At 39.1% G+C, this 23,863-nt stretch overlaps 1 long non-coding RNA gene across 1 annotated transcript in view; it reads left to right on the forward strand.

Moving 5' to 3' along the window:
- The window catches only part of LOC106856669 (uncharacterized), a 69,028-nt gene that overhangs the window by 7,697 nt on the left and 37,468 nt on the right, over positions 1 to 23,863 (forward strand). Inside the window, exon 2 of the long non-coding RNA XR_015806165.1 lies at positions 9,090 to 9,146. This is a non-coding gene — a long non-coding RNA (uncharacterized LOC106856669). The remainder of the gene's footprint in view (positions 1 to 9,089; positions 9,147 to 23,863) is intronic.

Genomic DNA, 23,863 nt, shown 5'->3' on the forward strand with positions numbered 1-23,863 from the left:
AAAGCTTACATCAGCAGCTAACAAAAATGATGCAGCTACTTTCTTATTTTAGAAACTTCATCCAAGCATATGATGTCTGGTAGAAAAACTGTTTGCATTGCCTATTTTTGTGCTTTTTAGTGACAGAGGAATGCTTTACAAAATGAGGTGCAATAAATAAATAAAATATCAGCATGCAGACAAAGCCCATTATTTGTTAATGACTTCTGTGTTTGTGGCTCTCTAGAACTGGGTTGAAAATTGACTTTATTACAATATGTTTAAAACTTGGCATCAAGTGCTTGTAAACCTGGAGATTTTCTAACAATAAAATCAAAGCATTGGGATGAGCCAAAATGTATTATTTCTTCAATAGAGTCATAGCTAAAGCACTGTTTTCTCCCAATATTATTCCCAGAATGGTTAAAGTATTTACAAACATTCTCTTTTTATTTCTTTTCCTATCAAATGTCCATTCTTGTTTTGTCCAGCCCCTATTTAAGTTAACCTGAAAAAGGTTGAGTCCCTTTGTTTCAATGATTTGTGATGTGATGTTGCTGCTCATATTTCACTTGGTGTTGCTTAAATTGCCAATCATGGATCTCGCATCCTATCTGCTGTCAGCTCGGTTTGGATTATCACCTCGGATGTGGGGTTCCCTGTTTCCACTCCGTGCTGAGCACTTCCATGCTCGGTTTTATATAATCTCATTTTTCTAATGAGAATGCAAATGAAAGAAAAGCTGTGTGAAATGGCTATAGATGAGTTGCTTGTCAAAAATGTTTTACTTTAGGGGAAAAAAAAAAGCGCCAATAGCTCACTCAACAGGGTAATGCAGTGCATGTTCTAGATGGACTCCTCTCTGGAATTGTGGCACATGGCCAAATATGAAGGCAGCACATCTTCATTGTTGCTGGTTTTCATTTCTAGTGCTTAAACAACTCATGCAGGTTTTGACAGCTTTTTTTTTTTAAATATATTAACATAAACCACTTTATTGCAGCAGCACGTTTTCAATAGAAAATATAAATGTTGGCTTATGAAAAGATTTTTATTTTTTTAAAGACCATACACATTTTTTTTCGTTCTTAGGAAACCATAGAAATAATGTCGCATTTGGGGAACTTTAAAAGTTACTTTATTATAAAATATGAATCAAAATACCATAAAAACACAATAAAAAGAGTCATTTTCTCTGAGAGACCATTTTGGAAGTCAGCTGTGTGCCTGCAGTAGTATGTAGTGTTGGTATGTGCAGGGAGATATGACTGGAAGATGAAATTATCCCTACTGAAGCCTAATACAGATCTGTACAAAACTAAACTATAATTAGATTTAAATATTAGATGTATTCACTTTGCTTACTTTGGCTTTTATTGATTTATTTCTAATGAGTTAAAAGTATAGGGTAATATCTCAGATCACCTTAGGCAGGGCTTTATGACTGCCTCAGGTCTCACTGTTAATAATCTTACAGCTATTTACCTCCATCAGTAATGAAGAGGCTCACAGGTCAGCAAATCCAACTGGACACTGATCTCAGGGTGGCTTTCACTCACTCTTCACCTGCAGCTGACTTTCACATGTGGCCAAAGTGATCTGAGTGTCTCTGCGTGTAGAACACTTGTCAGATATGTAACTAGGTAATCAGGGAATGAGCTGTGTGTGGAAAAAAAAAGCACCATTTTTATACTAATGCAAGTTATTATGTGCACTACAACACCCCTGTGAAAAGCTGTGTGAAAGAAAAGGCACGTGGCACTGTGATGCTCATGGCTACAGGACAGATTTGCAGCATAGTCTGTTCTGCAGCTGGAACTCCATTCTAAACCAGCAGTGGTTCTACCTGGGCTCAGATGCTGCTTATCAAAACGCATCCAGATTCCCAGAGGACTTCAGCATTTTGGGTGCTGAGCTTGTGTAGCAATTCAGCTGTAAATGTCACAGTAGGAACAGATGGACATCAAGCACTTTAGTAAATCTCACTTAGACTTCGGTGAACAGAAGAATTTGACATTTTTACCCTAATTATAGGTACTGAGCACCAAAACATTTGACCAGAGAGCTTTTGAAAACCTTGTCTTAAAATATTTCCTGTTCAGGAATGATTAGCCAATACAGATTTCAATTTAAATTTTAATTAAAGCTTATTTGTTATGTGCAGTATTAGCTTGCAACACTTTTTTTTTTTTTTTAAGAAAAGATGTTATCTTTATAGAATTGACTTATTTGGAAACTTAACATAAGCTTCCAAGCCCACAGAAAATATGGTGATGTTTCTCTTTAAAATATATTTTAAAAAGTAATTCACTGTAAAATGTTTTTTTCAGTAGTACTTTAGAAATAATTTTGAATGTCTTAGATAGAAACCTCTTAAACTCTGACTCTAAAATCCAGATATAGAAAAAACTTACAGGAATACAGTTTCACTACTCAGTTTTTTAGCCATGCAGTTTGCACGACCTGATTATCATTTTGAAAACATCTGGGTTGACTAGTGACAGGAAAAAGCATATCAGTGCTGATGTATGAAATAGCCCTGGCTCTGCATATAAATGGACACAGGGTGTCTATTGACATCAACAGATGTTGTAGGTAGGGGAGGTACTTGAAATATTACAATTTTATCTGTGAATGACTGTTGGGGTAGTTTCACTGATCATAATACCTCAAAAATTTAATTTTTAAGAAGCGCCTGTCCAGTCAGTCTTAAATTTACTGAGCTAATGAGTGGCTTTCTTTCAATGCAGCACTGTTCTGTGCACCCTGTGTCGATTGCATGGCTCTAATTAAATCCATGCAAGACCTGTGCCTTATGCTGTTATTAAACAGCAGAGTGTTAAAATTGATTTAGCAGGCTTTAGAAGCAGTTACTCTGGAGAGGTGGTGTGGCCAGGAGTCACCTGCTTCTGCAGAAACACAACATAAAGCCAATCTTCTGCCTAGCAGGTCTGGACAGATGAAAAAATAACCCCTATCAGTTCTAGACAGATGAAGAAATAATGTTTCAGGTATCAGATGCAGGCTTCCAAGAAATCACCTGATGATCAACAAGGAGAAAAGAAAAGTTGGTGAAACCCTCAAAATGTGTGTTTGGTTTGGTTTCTTTCGTTGTTGTTTTGGTGATTAGAGGGAAGTACTGGCAGATGATTTAAATGGTGCACTAACATACCCTGCTCACTGCCCAGAGTGCTGATCAGCTGCTCTCTCACTATGGGGGGATGAAACAGGAAGAGTAAAATAGAGAGACAGCAGTGAAAAAGAGAATCACAGCACCAAAAATAAATTTGAATGACTTTAAATGCATAGGTGTGACTGCCTCGTGAAAGCTTGGGCACCTCTTTTTTGGTACATGAGGTACATAACCCTCAGGAGAGATTTCTAGAGGTGATATGTGACTACTGTGCTCGTAGGAGACAAAGGAGGAAGGTTCCCACCAGGAATACAGTCTCCAAGGCTGCCCATAGCTAAGAAGAAGGTAGAAATAAGTGCTGATGGAAATCTGCCTTTAGAGGAACAAAGGGAAATGCTGGAATGTTCTGGCTTAAGCCTTAGGAAGTTCAGCTCAGGGCGTCATCCAGAGCTCACTGTAGTAGCTGGAAAGATTGTCCACTGACACTGGAGGTCTGTCAGGAAAAGAGTCCCTCCCTTTCTCTTCCCTGCTTCTCCCCTACAAGTCATCCAAAACCCTCTCAGAAATGTTTTGCTTCTGACTTATTAATTTTGTGATGTGAGATGTATCCTTGTGGCTGACCTGCAGATCCCTTTACTTTGTGCCTTGCACTGGTGAACAACAGGTGAGACTCCCAGACTAAAACCATGAGGACAAAAATACCAAGAAATAAGTCTGTTTTATCTTTACTTCCATTGTTTGTATGTGACAGACTCAGCTCCCAAGGGAAAATAAAAGTTTCATTTTTACCAAACGAGAAAACGGAGATATTATTTCGAAGTAAAAATGGTTACAGTGGGAGAAAAACAACAAACATCTTAAGTCTTGATAATATGTGAATCAGCAACACTGGGAGAAGTGTCTGCAAGATGATTTGAGTTTCAAGGACGTAAACATACTTCATTGCTCTGATTTAGTCACCCTTGGTCATTCAGGATGTAAGTGGGAACTGATCTCATTTAGGAAATCATTGAGAGGAGATGAGTCTGAGGACTTGATTCTATCTTATCTTGACACACCACAGTTAATAAAGGAAGGCAATTATTATGTTTTCTGGGATGTACCCTCCTCTGAAGCATTGTTAATAAACATTAAAGGGCTAGTTCTTCAAAGGTGTTTAAGCACCTAGCTCCCATTGATTTCAATAAAATGAGGCATCTAAGTGCCTTTAAAAATCTGACCTTAAGTGTCATCAGGAAGAAGTGAAGCAAAAGATAAGCAGGCTCTAAAAGAATAAGGGACTGCAGGCATATGATTCTGGAGTGCTCCTGGTTATTACATTTTTTATATGTATGGAGTGTCTGCACATTATAAACCAAACAAAGATACAAACAAACCATCCCCACATATACTGCACAAAACATCAAATTGCTCTCACTTCTTCAGTCCTGCCTCAGACATTTTTACAAAACATGCTGTATGGATTGAGATAAAAAGTGAGAAAACAACAAACCCAGCAGTATCCCCTCTGCTCCCTTCAGCCTGTGTGACACAGCCCCCCTCTCCCAGGGCCAGGCTTGCCCCTCCTTCCCTTCCCCAGTGTACTTGGTGAGCTGGAGGGGTTTGTTCACCCGACTCTGTGTGACAAGGAAACACTTGGTCACAGCCCTAATTACAGATGCTATTTCTTTATACTCAAACATATTCTTTCAGTTAGAGGAAAATACCTAGCTCTCAAGATTAGCCTTATCAAGAAGGTACAGTAGGTATGACATAGTCCCAATGTGATAAATAGATAGACAGACAGCAGTGGCAAGCAAATGTTAACTTTTTTTTTTTTCTTTTTGAGGAAAAATCTTGAACTAGAAAATATCATGTTGGTTTGTCACTATCTTTTCAGGTTTGTTGCATTTTAATACAAAATAGAAAGTGAGAGGGAACGAGGTTGCCTTGCTGTTTGTTTCTTTCATGTTAAGCCAACTATACTGCTTATCTACTTCTTGATAAATATTGCTCAGCTACTTCTCTTTGAGATTAAGTAAATGAAAAAAACCCCTCCACAGATAACAATAACTCCCACAGAAGAGATTTTTAAATTTAAAGGCTAAACTGAAATTTAAAATGATTTTCCTGGATTTCCGACCTAGATTCCCTGTCTTATTCTCAGTGCATTTGTCCTTTTAAAGGAACCAATATGTTTGTATAACTGATGTGAAACAAGCTTGACTCCAAAAAGATTTAACTTAATATCTGGCTAAGCATTCAGAGGGTAGTCCATCTGTAGAATGTACATTAAGGACCCTGGCTGGAGCGCAGCGAGTCATGTATGATATCAGGCACACAAATGTGACGTGATGCCCATGTACTCTTGAGCATAATTCAAAGTGCCATGGAGCTCTATGGGTAGAGAAGCTATAAACACAGTTGTCACAAATGAGAAAGTCTACAGGGTTATATTCAGGCTGAAGAATGAAGAAGCATTAGAACCAGCCATCACATCTTAATGAAATTGTTAATTAGGATATTATGGGATTCATAGCTGAAGATAATATCTCTCCAGCAACCTTGCAGCATGCTTTAATTAACCATTTCTTCTCCAAAATCGAAGGCAGACTCAAAAGGGGTGCAGAAAGCCCTTCATAAATATACAAATACAATCAAAATGATGTTACTTTTTTTCTCAGTGGATGTTTTTAATCTTTTTTTTTAATTTCTAAACAGACCAGCACAGAACATGTGATTATAGGAATAAGTACACATTTAATCTACATAATCATCAGTCTTTCTTTATGTAAAAATGATTAGTAAATAGGGTTTTTAAGCAACAATTTAGATTAGGCATTGGCATCATAGATTAACTTATTTCTAAAACACTTGATTTTATCACTCTGCCTAATGATTTGTCTCATGATTTATTGGCTAATATGATGAATCATGTTAGATTTATTGTTTATCCTATAAATAGCGCAACAAATCATTAAACAGTGATAAAACCCAGCAGTTTCACAAGAAAGTCTACCTATGTTGTTTTCATGTACAATGTGCTTGTGCTGTACAATAATTTGATGGTTCTGTTTTCAATTTTATGATATCAGGTGAATAGGCATCTCTGTTTAAATTAAATGGTTTTACAAAATAATAGTGAAGTCATAATCTTATACTCCTGCTATATTTATTTTATACAGAAAAATAAAGTCTAACGTTTGATGTATAGTAAATCTGTGAATTTATTCACGAGAATAAATGTAATATTCTTTCTTAGAAACACCTTAAATATAATGGCATTTTTTCATATTTCAGTGTGTCAGCTGTGTTTTTCTTGCTAGGGTTTCGTGTTGCAGCTGACAAAAATGTTGCTTCTATCCTGGTGATTTTAGAAATCTAAGCCCATCTCATTTTACTGATCTGAAAGGGTGGTGTAGGATATTGGTGAACTGAGGATATGAAATTTGGCATTCAGATAATGGGAGTGGTCATTTTTTTTCTTAAGACATAATGGCTTCTCTTGTTGCAGACAGAGCCAAGTCTGCCTGTATACATTAGGGATGAAAGGACAGAAAATAGAAGTAATATTCTTGGAAACTCCCTGAGGTCATCAGTGGGTTAGAATAGACGCACTCATGATGATATTATATGCTGCAGGAGTAGATTTGCAGTATTTCAAATTGAATTATTTGGACTGTAGTGGTCAACCTTTATTGTAGTATAAGTAGGCTATTTACCTTCTTTTGATCTCAAGGAATTGCCACACCCTGTCTCCCCTCACCTGTTGCAGAAAAGCTTGTGCCTTCAGCAGATCCATCGTTTTGTACACAGCCTCCCCCGAAATACCTGTGAAGTGTGGTGTGCAAGGACGCCTCCCCAGCACTTTGAAAATCCAGGCTATACGGGAAACATCAGTCTTTTGTTCATCCTTGGATGCAGAGTCCTGAGCTGGTGGAGCTGTGCTGTCCCCTCCCAAGGGCAGCAGATTTGCACGGCACAGGTGACATTTGTGCACAGCCCACCAGTTCTGAACGAGCCCAGGGCTGGTGACATGAGAAGCGCAGAGGGAAACAGCACCTGAGAGCCAGTGCTGCTGCTGCTTGTCCCTGATGTTCTGATTGCCCTGGATGAAAAGGGTCAATGGGAATGGAGCATGGCTCAAATGCCATATCCTACCTGGGCAGCTGCATGGTGCCTGAGGCTGTACCCAGGCACCTGTCTTATGCAGCTCCTTTTTTTTGCACGTCACAAGAACTTGATCTGTGTGAGAGGGAACAAAATGGGATGAGCAATAAGATGAAACAAAGGATCAAAGAATAAACCTGTGACAGCTTTTTAACAAGCACAGCTCTTCTCTGGCCACTGTGAGGTCAGCTTCGTTGGTTACTTGATTTGCTTGTTTAGCACAATGGTCAATTATGGGGAATTTGGATATTGATTATTTGCACTTGGCCATAGGTGCTGTGCAGCCTGGGCACTTGGACTCATCTTCTATGCCAGGTGCCTGTTCAGCTGCTTGTTCCAGCCTGTAGTAGACTCTGAACACAAATTGGCAGAATCTATGCAGCAAGGCTCTGAAAATCATCTCCAGTGATCCAGAAAGCCTCATAGCAAGCAGAAGAAGTCCTGCTCCTTGTCACTGTGATTATGGAGATGCAGGAAGCAGGTATCCATGTGTGGCATGGCCTAACGAAGAAAGTGTGCCTTGTTTGTTAACTAACTGAGCATGTCCCTTCACTGCCCTGATAACAATTCCTCCTCTCAGGTTTTCACAAGGAAACTGCCACAGTGCCTAAGATGCACCATGAAGAATAACATGCTTTTTCCGTGTTTTGGACACCTATTTTATTTGTAGAACACCGAGCACAGCTCAGCAGCTTCCCAGTCCAGGGCAACTGTACAGTTTAAAAAAATTGTGGAAAATGTCACATGAGCCCTTTCACTCTAACCTGACTGTATTTGGTCTCTTTGTGCATTACTGGTAATGCACTTTATAAGAGGAGGAAGAAGGAACAACAAATATGAGCCTTTGAAAGCTGGTTAAGCAATAAAACTTCCATGGCTATTCTTAAGGGAAAACTGACAATGTTTGTGGGTCAAAGTCTGGAAAAAAATGAAGTTAACTGAAAGGTAGGCAGTAAATGAGCTGGCTATTTAGGATTGATATTTTGGTGTGTCCAATAATTAAATCCACAAAGATGGCCTTGATGACAGAAGCTAGCAAAGAAAATGTGCTTCTCCAAGCATTTGTTCCTCCATGTGTGTATGAGCATCACAAATTTGTCTTTTGGTACAACGCTCCTCCTTGAAAGTGTGCACCCCATGGTCCAGCAGCAGAGTAAAGCTGCAGATCTTTTGAGTCTCTGATGTAAACCCAGGCAGTGCTACCATTGGTTTTCCTACAGGCTGGCCTTTTAGTCCTCTAAGTGTTTCTAGAGATATATTCTTGTTTATCTTAGAGAAATCTCTTGGGAAAGTTTCCTAGAATTTCTCTAGATCTGGAGGTAGAGGAGGAAAATGGAATGGAAATGCTGGATTAAAGTAAAGGGGCCTTAAAGGAATAAAAATTATCGTTTAACACAGGAGGAAGAAGTGGTTTATTATACTGGACCAAACAGCTAGAAAGACCTTACTTTATAAATGCTGACACAGGCTTATCTCAAAGCGGGGTAAAGGTTATTGCATTAAAGGTTTCAAATCTGGGAAATTCATGTTCCTAGAGTGGGTGCATAAATCTGAGACATTTTTAATCTCACTATGTAAATAAATCTCATCAGAAAAATAAAATTGTATTGCTTTGATTCATTTGCCGTAAACCCTTTTAATTTGATTTTGATTGATAGCTAAACCCCTTGCATTAGAACTTTTTGAAAAAGTTTCAAGATAAGCAATTACTCACTCCCTCTGGGTAACACAAAGTTTTCAAACTTGTGAGAATGTGTTACTCCTGTATAAATTATAACTGGCAAATATTTTTTATATTGTAATTGCATTTTTGTTTTATCTTTCACAGCATTTGTTCATCTTTCATGCCAGACTTTCAAACTCTGCAATGTGACTGACTGATGTGGTAAGTGCAGTTAATTTTAATTCTGATTTTTAGGACTGGATTTGTCAATCAATATTGTTCACTGGAGTAATTCAGTAAGTGTCTCTAATTTCTGAGCCTTTTTTTTCCCTCTCTTTCTTTCTCTTTTCCTTAATAATTTAGAGGTGAAACTTCTCTAAGAGCTACCTGTCAATTTGGTGTTCAGAAATTGAAGGATGAGTGGCTGTTGTTTGCATCCCACATGAACACAGCTCTGGTTTGGCAACAGTAATTGTCAGTAGATTGCCATTAAGTCTGTGCTCTTACCCCCATTCAATAGGCAGCCAAGATGCCAGAAAAACAGCACAAGCTGCATCTTCAAGGAACAAAAGCACACAGGGAGCAGGGGAACCAGCAGTACATGCTCTAAACCAGACAGATCAAATTAATTCCGTGAAGAGGACTGGATTATATAAACACATTACATATGCCAGATATTGATGTAGGACATTATTCTCCCTTATTCACAGGAGATTCTGCTAGTGTCAATAAGAGGTTTACAGAAAGATGTAAAGTGTCATCATCAAGTAGTAACTAATGTTTTAGTTAGCACCATTATTATTTCATATGCAGCATTACCTGATGGGAAAAACCCATTAACTTTAAAACCATAGTTGTGTGCTCTGTATTTCTTCTTGTTTGTTGTCCTTTCAACTTCTCTATCAGCTTTTAACATCAATCAACAAATTCATCCTTTTCCACGTGAATGATGATCCCCTGCTGATTGGCGTGTGTGTATGGAGAACAAGGAGCACAGCAGAGCTGATCCTGCAGCACCCCTGTTATCTAGGACACAGACCTCGGATATTCAGGGTTAACATCCAGAACAGGTAGACTAAAATTATTCTGTCATTCACCTACATTTTTCTAGGTTTTTTTACTTACTTCCCAGTACAGGAACTCAGGATTCCCAATTCCCACCTGCTGTGTTCCAAGGCCTTTCCAGACCCCTGCCTCCTCCAGCTGCATGTGCAGCAGCTCTGCACGTCAGACCTGTAGTCCAGAAAGATGATCCCTTTTTTCTGTGCAGCCAAAATTATGGACTTGCCATGTCAGTGAAGATAATAAGAACTGACTGGCCTAAATTGGACTTGTATTCTTAGTGTGTTTTTGGCAGTGTCACTGCTGTCCCTCAGAAGCAGCCCACATTCCATTCCTATTTACTCAACATCAGTGGTGGGTACGTGTCCCAAGAGCAGCAGCTTCCCAGAGGTGCACGGCAGTGCAGGGGTGCTGAGCACTGCTGCCAGCAGCACCAGCTCCCTGCAGAGCTGAGAGTGTCTCTGCCTGCTGTGCCCCTGCCCCGACCCCACAGGAGGTGGCTGGATGTGTCCCCATTCCCCTGGGCAGACGGAACCTCGCTCCTTGCCTGTCTTGGCTGGAAGCGTTCCCTGGAAAGGAAACAAGCATGTTTTCCATACACCATTGCAGCATGGCACTGCTGAGGTTCCTGCAGCACCTTTTTCCAGTGCCTTGCAGCAAGTCCTTGGTTGCACCCAGTGGCTGGATGTTGGCTACTACAGCTGTTGTTGCTCCTTCCCCCAAAACCCTTCCAAGCAGCTCCTCTCTGGCTCAGGTTCTAGTAGGGTTTTTTGTTGTCTCTGAAGATAAACAAGGACTGTGTTCTGAACCTTTGTTTAGATGCTAAAAGAAACTCTGAACTCTCTGGCTGATAACTAGATGACTTTCACTGGGGGATGCAGCCCCACCATTCCTCCTTGTGAAATCCAGCATGGTGATTTTACTAATATTTTGTTCATCTGAACTCTTCCCCCCTGCCTTCCCCCACCCCCATATGTAGAAAGAGTTATCTAATAAATATCCAAGTGTGTTCTAGCTTTAGAGATGACACACATTTAATGTGGCTTATGCTATATTATTCTTGCTTAACTTTGAGCTTTTTATTTAGCATTCCAGTTTAGCAGTGGTATTCCACAGGGGATATCGTTGGTTTCCAAATCTTTTGTCAGAGTAATTGAGCATAACATCTCTGCAGGTTTGTGTTTCAAAAGATGCATTATCTTTTCTTGTCCATTTGTTCTAGCCAGGATATTCAAAACTTTTAGTTTTATGGATCCTTTGAAAGAATTTGAGGTTTAGGACTGATAATTTATGTTTCTGCTGAATTTGCAACTCTGCATGTGGTGATTAATACACTTCTTTCCATAAATAAGAAGAGATGATATCTGTAAATTGGTAACAAAACAGAAGAATTTCATTAAATTCTGTATTTTGCAAGAGACTTCCGTCCTTTTAAATCTTTATAAATTAAACATCATCCACGTCTGGCTCACTGAAGAATGAATGTCACATATAAGATATCTCCCTTAAATATTTTCTTGAAAGTAATCTATATGATTTACAACATATTGCAATTAACATTGACCTTTTGTCTGCTTCAAAAGAATGTGAGAACAGTTTTTTGACATCAAAGAGATTTTCTAAATTTCCAAAAATATTCCTGATGAAAGTTGTTCAGACTGGGAAAAATATGTCACCTTCATTTAAAAGTTATGGCACACTTGATAGATTATCTGCCTCTTTCCTAACCTTAGTTCATGCACAAAAGTGTATTTAAAAATACACTTGCATGTAATCATCTTTTAGAAAATGCAGATCCTCAGAAGTCAAAACTAAGAATCCTGTACTTCCTGTTTAAGATCAACTGACAATTTATTCGAGATCTGGAGGCTGCTATTCACTCTCCCATTTCTTTCCAGCCACTTAATTGCCAACGTGCAGCTGCAGTTGAGATCCCAATAAATTTTGGACCTTCTTTCATCCCAAATGTACTTAAAAAACAAAGAATAAAGCTCAGTTTTCATAAAAATCTAGATTCAACTTTATTTTACAGTTTGTATTTGTATCAATATTTTGTTCTGCTTTATCTTTAACCGAGTTACCTGTGGAAATGTTTGTGGAAAGCAGACAAAGGGCCTGTGAATAGGCTCAAATTCTTTAACACAGCAAGACACAGAGTCCTGCTTCTCTCTATTTGCTTACTCTTTGCTGCTTTGGTCCCCTTCTAAGGTTAGGAAGGCTGCTCTGGCCACAGTGTCCTGCCAATGTGTGACAAGTTGAGACACTGTCCCTCTGGGCACTTGGCTGGAGCAGACTCTCTCTGTAGCAGCCCTGACTTTGATGGCCAAGTATTAACTGTTCACTTGAGGGAGGGGAGGAGAGATCAGAGCACGAGTTAGGCCAGCTGCCAGCCACACTAAAATTACTCCTGTAACCACTCCAATATGTGTACCAGAATTTAGGGACTCCGATATATTCAGACAGAACAGTTTTACACAAAGGGTAGTTGAAATACAGTCTGGAACAAACTGCCGAAGTCAGCAGTAGAAGCAAATAGTGTAAATCAGCTCAAGGAGGAGTTTTTGAAGAAAGCAGGGGAAGAGCACAGAGCTACTAGCTAGAAGTTCAAGTTTCAGATGATGAAACACAGATTGATTTGTATTTCCTGAGGTTATAAGGGCAGGTCTTCATGGACCATATCATTTTCTTTGGGCTGTTAAATGTTCATATGTACTTTTGTGCTGTGTTTTGTCCTCTTTCAGTTTGGAGTGTTGCTTCTTCCCCCCCCCATGCTCTCTTGCTTGTACAGCCTCTTTTAGATAAGGTCTTGCAGAGGGGAATGCAGAGCATAGAACCCCTGTTTCCTCTCATCTTGGTGAACTTCACCAAGGCCAGTGTAATCATTTAGTAACAGTGGTGCAACCAAGAGCAGTTTATATAAATTTGCCTGCATTGTGTTGTTTCCTGGGAAAGGCTTCCAAACCATATATGATATTTCTGTGTGTAAAGAAATGTTGACTATGAACTCAAAGATGGAAGTGTTTTAGCATTTCAGGGTACCACTGATCTCAGAGCTGTCATGCTGATATGGTAAAAAATGCACACTGCAGCTGGGAACAGAACAGAAGCACGGAGGGTGCAGATCCATTTTACTGCTCTTCAGTGATGAGCCTGTATTTTGTCTTTGTAGCCACTGATGTGTTGCTCTTGAGCAGAAAAATCCTGCCAGAAAATATCTTGGACTTTGTTATTGTTGTTTTTTAATATCAAGCAACCTATAAAGATAACTGTACATGTAACAGAGTCCCTTTGCCCTCTCCCACATTTGTGACCCACTGACATTTCTCTCTGGTGGGAGTCCTGAGCTGACTCCATGGACCTCCAGGAGTCATCCTTGTGAAAGGCCTGGGGAGAGCAGCCATGGGTCTGATTCTGAAAGGTGTTGTCTTCATAAACTTTATGTCATGTCAATATACGCTGAAATTTTTCCAGATTTTGCCTTGAATTTCCCCTAGACTTTTCTTACTTTTTCAGTAGCTCAACATCTTAAATTGCCATTAATAATATTATGTGAAAAAAGAGGATTGTATTCAAAGGACTTCAGTTTCTAAGTCATAGATTGTAGTATGTTACTTGTTTGTGTAATGTTTTCAGTAGAAAATTGTCAAATGCAAAAGTTTCCCCTTATTTTCTAAATATCTTTGATTGCAGATCTGATAAGTGAAGCACGAAGATATTTCCTTTATTTTTATGCAAGAGCCCAAAATACAGACTTTTTTTTACTGAGATTCCCTGTGTCTTGGGTTTCTTGTTTAAAGTAACATTTATTTTCACTGAGATTTGGGTATTTCCAATATCTTCTGCCTCTGCATAACATTAAAAAGTGCTCTTTGTTCATTTGTTACTATCCCTACTGGTGTGCAGGAAGGACATAAAATACCTTTTTAATGATTCCCACATACTTCCTGCATTTACAGTCTCCTTGGAAATCAGACATGCAGTTTTTCATAACCAAAAAAAAAAAAAAAAAAAAGGAAAAAAAGAAAGAAAATAAATAAAAAAAGAAAATTAACAATTAACTGAACTTTGTAAATGACCACACAGACTTGGTTCTTGCTTCACAGAAATTCATAACCTGTGCTGGCACAATCCCTGCTCTCTGCTTCACAGCCCTAGATGTGCTGGTATTGTGTTTAAAGCCCAACAGAGCAGTAGCAGCAAGACAGAGCTGGCCTTACAGGAATGCAGCAGCCAGATGATTGGATCCCATTTCCCACAGGTTTCCAAGTCTGCAGCTGAAAATGCCTTGTAACTCTATTAGGAAAGACCTATGTGATCAATAGAAGCAACAAGGCCACACAAGTACGTCTCGAAGCACGATGAAAATTGCACATCCTGTGGTGCTCAGGGGACTTAATATTTTTCAGTGATTTTTCTCATCCCATTCCTTCCCTTGTTTACAGAGCAGTTGTTCTGTCTCATGCAGGTTTATTGTGAAGTGTAACTGGACTTGTTCATTACCATATTTTAGTAAAAAAACCCCAGTGCCATACTTGTCTTCAGGTTTGATGTAATATGGATTGTTTTTACAGAAGTTGTCTTTAGTTTTGTAGAGGTTGGTTGATATTTTGATGTGGCATTGTGCAGTTTCAAAGAGAGGGGTCCTGCACTGGTGAGAGGAGAGGGCAGCAGTGGCTCACCCATCTCTCGTTTGTGACAGGAGGAGCAAGGGCAGCAGCCAGGGTGTGATGGACCCTGGGTTCCATGGTTCTCACAAGCTGACGGGTCACTCACCCCAGATGTTCTGAGAGTGGCTCTCAGATGATGTGGAATAGATCTAAGCTCTGAAGTTGTCTCATGGCAAATTTTTTTCTCAGCAATTTTCAGAGCTATCTCGTTTTAGTGACAACTAAGAGACTGCTTGTTCTTTTGTGTAATTATTTTTAATTTGCTGTTATGCACACAATAAAGCATCTTGTTTAAAACTTTTTTTTTTAATGTGAGGAAAACAAAACACTTGCTGTGAGGTGTACAGGGAGTCTTTCACAGACAGTTTATTTAGCTCAGAGCAAATGAAAAAATAACTACTTGACTAGGTTAGCTTTGGGTGCCCTCAGGCTGTTTGAGATTAGTTTTAGATTCATATACTATGGTCACTCATTGACCAAGCTGCTTCAACCCTTATACATATCCAGCAAAGTATCATTTCCCTCAGGCATGGTTTTCTTTCAATCATATTTAGCAAAACCATTAAACACATTTAGGGCTTGCACCGAAGAGAGAAACAACTTCATATGTTCACAATTCAGAACAACTTTCTTCTTTAGGAAGTTGAAAAAATTTGGTTAGGTCTCAGTTTTTCAAGACTTTAGTTTGGAGCTCCCTAAAAGAGCTCTCTATAACTTCCCCGTAATTAATGTACTCCTGCATTATTCCTAGTGATTTTTGTCAAAATTTTTAACGTTGATGCAAAAATGTTTTATTCCTAAGCAAACAGAAAATGAAATATTTCTTACTTTTATATCCAGGAGTGTTTGACAGTTGATACAGCGCAGGGATAGGAAGCAAATGCTACATTGATTGCTTTTTATCTTTTTAAGAGCCCTTACTTGAACGGCCAAATTTTGTTTTTCAACAAATCCTTAAACCATAAGTGTTTCAGCTTTGATGTTTTTTAAAGAAATCTCCTAACACACCTTCCCCCCTGCCCCCTAATAGGCTGGGAGCAGATGAGCATCCATGGGAGTGGATGGAGTCTCATCCACACAAGGAAAGGGTGTGGAGCAGGGCCCTCCATCACTGGCCTTTGGCTGTGCCAGGTTTCTCATCCTCCACATAGTTCCCTTCGTGTGCAGAGTCATTTTGGCTCCCGTTCAGGGAAATTCAACACAGGAAGAGCGTGTTCACACACAAAGGCTATATGTAGGACTTGTTACTGGACCCTAAATTTGGATTTGGGAAGCATTCCCAGATGGCCCATTAAATGAGTATTTTTGGTTCTTAAGTGAGAAAGATTCACATTAAATCCGCTTTATTAAACATGGATTTATAGGAAATACTCTTCATTTGAGCAGTACAGCTTTGAACAGAGTGGAAATGCATGTGAGAAGGAGGTGTAGGGCTTTTTTTGTGTGCCACGTGTGGGTGTATTTCCCTGTGTACAGAATTATTGTTTGTGGGAGAACAGTGAGGAATTCTTTTTCCTCTCATGGTTATCTATTTTGGGTGTGTGTGTATAAAAGAATTATCACCCAAATTATCCAAGAAGTAAATTATGCTTTCCCTTCAAGATCTATCTTAATACAAATGCTGTGCCTGACAGACTTCACTTAGGAGTTCAGACTCACCACTGCACTTTGACTACTCAGAGCAGAAATCTCTGGTGACATTCCCTCCCTGTGCTTAGCCTGGCTGGATTTTCCTTGAACTCTCTTGGATCTTTAACACATGGAGGCATGTGCACACATTCTTTCCTGCTCCCAAACCCTTCCCTCTCTGTATGGAGATCACCTGAACTGCTTAAATCTTTTGGCTTAATTTTAATTTCTTTACCAATAGCAGTGGAATTCCTTAGATTTATATTAAAAATGTCATGATATCTTATATCTGTAAGCTCTTCTTCAGTCAGATTTAGAACTTTTACAGGTCTCTGTCTTAGTATGAACCACTTTCATGTGAGAATTGGTTTTTTTTGTAATCATACATCTTTGGTTACTGCAGGTATTTATGGTCTTGTGCACTGAACTGTAAAAAACGAGAGTAAGAATTTCTCCTTTTCTTCTTTGAGGTGCAACCAAAATGAGTTGATATTTGAATAATTATTTAGTTTTACATTTTTCTTTTTTCACAACTGTCTCGATTTTCATCAAATAACTAAAATTCAGAATGAGAGGTAAATTGTAGACCTAAGTTTTGCTAAGTCATATGAAAAAAGCCCACTCCAGGAGAGTAAGACTAGGTTTTGAAATTCACATTTCTGATTATTTTCTATCTGTTAAAATAATTATTGGGGTTTAAAACTACAGGTGGCCTTTTTTTAACTACTTGTCTTGCTTCATGTAATGCTGTTCTGGACCAACGAGAGACTGAAAATATTTTGGGCACTGTAACTATTTTTTGAATATTTCCCTCTCTCACTGTGTCAGAGTAACCAAGGGGTTCCTTTGTCAAGGTTTGTTGAGCAGTTGCCTGAGATCACAGTCTATGTGTTAGAATAACTGACTACAGTGCAGTTTTAAAGCCTCTAATTTTAGTCTTCTATTATTCCTCTTTTCAATTGTGCATCTTGTCATCTTCAGTTATTAGAAATTCTAAATTTCAGCAGTGAAAATGCTAAACTATCTCTTCTAGTAGTTTTTCATTAATGTTTTGTGATTTAATATTTCATTGTGCGTAAAACATCATGAGACATTATAGTGTGAAAAGTACAGTATAAGTTTTATTATACTGTTTACAGCACTTAAATCCTGATGATTTTACAGCAGTGAAAATTAGAGATATTTTTCTTAGAGGTAAAATAATTAGGGGGTTAGGTGAAAGTGAATACAGTTTGTGTGTTTGATCATGCAGAATATCAGACTTTTTGAACCCTAATTTCTGTTGTTTCCTGTTAGAAAAACAGATTATTCAAAATTTCATCCTTTTAACTATAAATTAGCACATTTGATCTTATTTCTGGAATTTCCATAGCACACATGGTAGGCTACAGCAAGCATATTGTCTCTTGAAAGCCTTCATATCTTCTGAAAATATTAAATGTTTTAGAGAGACGGAGAAGAAAACTCAAAGTGAAGGTAATGCCCTAATTGCTCCTTACATGTGCACCCGAAATAAGTAACTGAAAATGTCTTAAGGTTTGAATTTTTAAAGTGACAAAGCTTAGTTCTGCCTAGTGATGTGATGACCCTGTGACAGCATCTTTGCCTCCACATCACTGCACTGATTTTGTCTTCCAAAGGCAGGAGGCAGATCATGGTGTCCTTTTTTTCCCCAGGTACAATATCAGAAGATTTAAATCACTGACTGGAGCTTCCTGATGACCCTTGTGCTTCCAGTTTGCAAACTGGCAACACTTGTACATTGAAAAGCTTTTTTTTTTTTTTCTTTTCTTTTCTGAAAAGCTGTTTTTGTTGTAGATCCATACTCTCATATATGAACAGGCTCCTGGTCTCTCCCAGCACCACCTGTGGCCATTAGAGGAAGGAGAACCTGCATGCAGATCCTGTTCTGTAGCATCAGCAAGAGGATTTTTCTCTCCACTCACTTCAGTCTAGAAAGCAACTGACCCAGCCAGGTGCACAAAGTTGAGCTCTGTGAAGGCTCTGTTAATGTTTCATCATAGTTGACCTCAAAGCTGGTGTTTAGTGGTTTCTTTAGAAAATATACTGACCCAAATGTCATTTAAAACTTAACATGGAGATACTTTATGAATGTGTGTTGAACAGAGTCCAGGCAGAATTTCTCCCTTAGTGTTTGTGTGAAGCAGGAATCTGAATTCAGTCACGTCTACACTTTGGGCTTGTAGAAATTAGCACAAGGAATAATCCCATGTTTTGGAATAATTTTGGATGTTCCCCATAATTAAAATAGTTCTGCATTACATTCAGGCAAAGACTATGCTTTGGCAGTGTGGTGAAACATTAGAGAATTCTCCTCAAATTAGTTACAGAAATTGAATGACAGGACAAATTAAGATGAGGCAGGAGGGGGTGAAATATTTTATTTTAAAAATACTCCATAAAGACAAGCATGCAGTAAATTATCAAGTGTGCCTTCTCAGTTATTCATGGAAACATGTTTGGAAAAAAAACATGGGCTTGGTTTGTTTATTATTTGGCAAAATTTTCCAGTGTTTTGTCAGCTTCCCACAGGCTGCTGTGCATGGAGTTCCTTGGGAGGATCACCAGAAGGCTTTGAGGAAGCCTTCAGAAATGATGGACCAAATATGGAGGAGAATGACAGAGCAAGGCAAGGAGCTCAAAGCTGAGCAGCCCTTCCACAAACTATTCCTCCCCAAAGGGATAATTCTGAGCAGTCACATGTATGGAGGGAGAAAATTACAGAGATCCATGGATCTACCTGCATACTGTCCTGGATACTTCAAAAGCTGCAGTTAAAAGTATAAGCCAAACTTCCTCTGCATTTACAGCAGGTGGTATTAATTTATGTCATTTAGATTAATAGCAGTTGTTGTTTAACAATAGCTGTTGATAAACTAGCATTGGTTTAACAATATGCAAAAAAATGCATCTAAACTTGGCGGGGGGGAAGCAGGGAAAGCAGCCAAGTGCTCCACCCAGATATAGATGTGTGTATGTATATATATCTCTGTGTATATATATATGTATATATATATATAAAAATTCCTCTGTCCACACACAGAATTGTTAACTTCAGCGTGTTTATTGGGAGTGGTAAAAAACAGCCACTTGCAAATTCACTGAGACAAGGAACACCAGATTGGATCTGTATTTTGTTTTTTTTCAAATGTTGCTTCCAACCACAATGTAAGTGCTAGAAAGGAGGGGGAAGCTTTTCTTTTTTGGAAATATATTGGGTTTTATTGCAATAAATGCTTCTGGCTCAAAGACATCCCTAGTTAAACCTGGTAATCTGTGAGTGGAAGGGCATGTGCTGGCAGAAGAGAGCAGAGCTGTGAAAAGGATCTGTCCTTAGGACCTGTCTATCTTTTTGTTCATAATAAAAGCAAGGGAAAAAAAGAAGCAGTGTTATCAGTACACTTCTGCAAGTGAATTAGCTAGCACAGATTTGATAAAGCTTATAAACCCTCTAGAGCAATCGTGACAGTTTGCTGGCTTGGGCTTTGTCTGCTGCCAGTTACTCCTTGCTAGTGGCACTCTTTATTTATGCTTCAGTACCACGTTATCCTCTGGGCTTCAAACAGAAGGGACCTGTCTGTAAGTGTTTTGGTTGTGGTGTTAAAAAATAAGAGTGCAGCAAAACACATGCAACAGTGCCCAAGCTCCGTTTCAGCCAGTTTCCCTTCTCGTGGTGCCTGCCCGTGACTGCTCCGTGCACACAGCGTGCCGGAGGTGGTGTGTGTCTGCCTTCCACTAGAGAGTGTCACAGAGTTGTTTCAATGAATGGGAACAGCCAAATGGATGCATTAGCTGCTTTGTTGTAGGTAAAATGCAAAAGTGGTGTGACCCCAGGAACAAGAGATTCAGCTGTGCCTGCCTACATGTTTTCTATTTTCTAACTGGTGCCGTTTATTCTTCAATCTGCAGCTGAAAAATGTACACAGTGCAGGAGGGGGCCACGTTTTCAGACACGCCAGGGTTTGTTTTTTTCTGTCCATTTGACAACGTGTACACCTTAATGTTATTGTAAATATACCATCTGACACTTTTTGCTCTCTTTTGTCCTCAAATTAAATTTGTACTTCAAAATGGTAGAATAATTCTGGGGCTCATTGTCACATGCATATTCCTAGCACAAGGCATTGGCAAGCAGAGTTTAGATTTTGGATCAGTCTATGTAAAATTCTACACATGGGAATCTTGGGAAAAAAGTTGCAGTCCATTAGCAAATTCTCATATCTGGACTGAAGATGTAAATGCACAAGTAGAGAAATTGAAAAATGGTGTTAAGTAGTCAGAAAGTCTCCAAAGGGAGATCTGGACAAGAAGCTACAGTAATAGCAGTAGATGGCTGTTATTATAAGAAGAAAAACTCAAAAGTGAGGACAATAGTAACACTCCAAATGAATAAAGTAATTCCTACAGCTTCTGAAATTTCACATGGAAATGCAAACACAGAAAATATTGTTTTTCAGATGACTCATATCACCGAATAACACCTATTCTTTTTTCCTAAATGAAGCATTATCCACGAAGATATTCCATTTAAAATAATGAATTAAAAATCTGATCACTGTGCTGACCACTGCAGTGCTTAAACTGGGGTAAAATCATCAAGGTCAGCTTAGGTGAAATTTCCTGTCCCTGAAGTCCAGCAAACTCTGCAATTTATTTGTTTCTGATACAGAGGACTGATCCCTCCTTTCTCCCAGGTTTGTGGCCAACACCTGTGCTTGATGTACAGTTCTCCTGCTTTAATGAATGTGACACCTCAGGTGATGCCAGCTGGGACTGTCCTTTGATGCCATCCTGTCCCCACCTCTGGGGACAGGACACCACAGCAGCCACACCTTCATTCCCATATAACTTCTATAACTTCTATGATTTCCAGGTTATAGAAAGAATTGTTAAGGTTCTGGAGAAGTCAAAGACAGAAACAGCAGGGCCAGTCAGGCTCAAAATCTTCCCTTCCTTACCCTAGAGGGGTGAATTGGGCTCGAGACCCCTCTGTGATAGCAGTGGGTAACAGAGCACAGACAAAGGGGTCTCAAAGAGTGCAGAGCAATAAAAAGGGATTTCTCTTGAAAGTAGGACAAAGCAAGGAGTACAGTGTGAGCAATTATGTCAGGTCTTACTACAGTGAGGTGAGCAGCAGGCCAGGCTTATAATGTCAGTGAAAAACTTTAAAGTCCTGAGAGTTAAAGATCCTGAGATACATCTTGGTAGGGAATGTCTATGTGACAGTCTTGGTCTGGTCTTAAAATCTTCCAGTTTGGTTTAGCTATTTAAATACCTCTGCAATTATCTCACCTCTGTATTTCCATCCTTCCCTAATGGAAAGGTGAAATACCAGTAATACAATAAAATCTATTTGATTTTGCTAAAATGAGCTTGAGCTGCTTCTGCACTGGAAACTTGAGGGTGTAAAATTGATTTGGGGGAGTCATGTGTTGAAGCAAAGGAGGGATTTTTCCTTCACTGCCTGATATTCATTAAATGAAGGAAAATGCACGGCTGTGGATGATTAAAATGACACCTGAAAAAATCTACTGGCCATCAACAAGCAGGTTTTAAGTACAGAGGGGTGGATAATAGTAAATAACAAAGAATTCTTGTGTTGCTGACCTGAGCAGACACTGCTTTTCCAGGGGCAGCGGGAGGTGCAACTCCTCAGTCCAGCATTTGCTCCTCAAGCCACCCCTTTCTAGGTCCCTACTAGTGAAGATTAAGAGAATTGCCAATGTATTTTTTTTTCCTAAAAAGAAATAGAGGATGTCTATGGGTGAGCTTTGAAAAGAAAATATTGATGATTTTTTTTTATTCGGTTTTCTAGAACACATCTAGAACACATCACACACAACCACAGTTACAAGAGGAGGGAGAAGGTTTCTGTGGCTCAGCAGGAAGGTGGGAGTAGCTATCTCTTTATCTCAGTTTACCCTTTTTAGTTAGAATTGAAATCATCTTTTTTGATATACATAGAGTGTTTAATTAATGTATGAGGGCTGTGTGACCCTTTGTAAGGAATTTATGAAAGCAGATGTATTTATTAATAACCAGGTGGCTGTTTTTCACTTTGTCTTCTCATATATAGTACCTAAAAGAAAAAAAAAAAGTGAGTAGAAATATTTTTAGGAGCTTTTTGATAAGAATTGATACCTCATTACTGAGCTGCTGTAACTTTGAAGGATAGCTTATACAGCCATACTATGTGCACTTTATTGCATGAGGGATTTCTAACAGTCAACAGAAGTTCCTGCTTGAGGACCTGGAGAGAGTGTGATCTAACTCCTTCCAGTTAATCATGAACCACAGAGCAAGCACTGAGTAAACTGATAGCATAAATTGAAAGGTCACAGCCTGTATTGAGAGAGGCTGTGGTATTTTCCTCTTAAAAGAGACATGACAATTCATTTTGATCTCTGTCATAGAGGTACAGAGGACTGAAGGGGAGATTGTGCTGAGCTGGAGCTCAGCAAAAGGGACTGGGAGCCTCACCACACATCCCTTGTGCCCTCACCACCCCCTGCCCCTCACAGCAGAGAGCAGATGCAGTCTCAGGCTGTGTCACAGCTCTGTCCTCATCCCTTGTCTTGGGTTGCAATTCATTGAATCTCCGATGGTTTAACTTTGGTGTGCACCACAGTGGGTTTGAGGGGCACTCAGTGAGGAAAAGGTTGCAGAAATGTCTTTATTCTCTTTTAGATTTCTCACTGGACCACGGGATACCTTTGGCTTTGCACTCAGTGAAACATGTATACATGTGTGTATTTGTCTGTCGTGTCCATAACTAATGGGGCAGTGGAAAACAGAGCACAGAAATATTAATATGCAAAATATACTAGAACTTGATCTACTGGCAGAATGTAAAGTTAACAAGAGTATGTCTGTGTCAGGATGAGATGGTCATCCAAAAATCACAGAATTTGTGTTTCAATATGAGAAAACAGAAAAAGTTTCAAGTGTTTAAAGTGTTTACCTGTTCTTTTTCTTCCCTTTTCCCCAAAATATCTCTTTATGCCAGGCATTGCATTTCCTCCAGCCATTAGAGTTACTAGTTTGAACAGGAATAGATCTGTAGGAGCATATTCATGCTGTACACTCCAGGGCAGGTGAACACTAAATTTACCTCCAAGTGCTTTAAATGTCAAATAAGATTAACCATCTGCTAACCCATCTAACAATTCACTGGAAGTTCTGCTCCCTGGCACAATAGACAAGGTAACCCCTTTTGCTGCCTGGGAGTTGTCCAGCAGATGGTGAGCAAAAACAAACCAGTGTTGGATGATGGGACCATTTTACACGCAGTAATATTGTTTTCCTGGATGAATAGCAAACATTGCCCAAAGAGTCCCACAGAAGAATTACTACATGGTTTACAGAAGTTAATGGCCAGGCACTAATGTACCCAAGCCTGTATTTAGATGGAGAAAACAGTGATATGTGTGTTTAAAGACCTCAAATGTTGCTAGCTTCTTTTTTCAGAAGTAAAGGTAAGAACAAACTATGATAACTGAAAGTTTGCTCCACAATTAAAAAAGCAGAAGGAAGAAGGGAGGGATATTCCTGTTTCCACAC

The sequence above is a fragment of the Sturnus vulgaris genome, chromosome 12 (genome assembly GCF_052056855.1).
Source record: "Sturnus vulgaris isolate bStuVul1 chromosome 12, bStuVul1.hap1, whole genome shotgun sequence".
Taxonomy (NCBI): Eukaryota; Metazoa; Chordata; class Aves; order Passeriformes; family Sturnidae; genus Sturnus; species Sturnus vulgaris.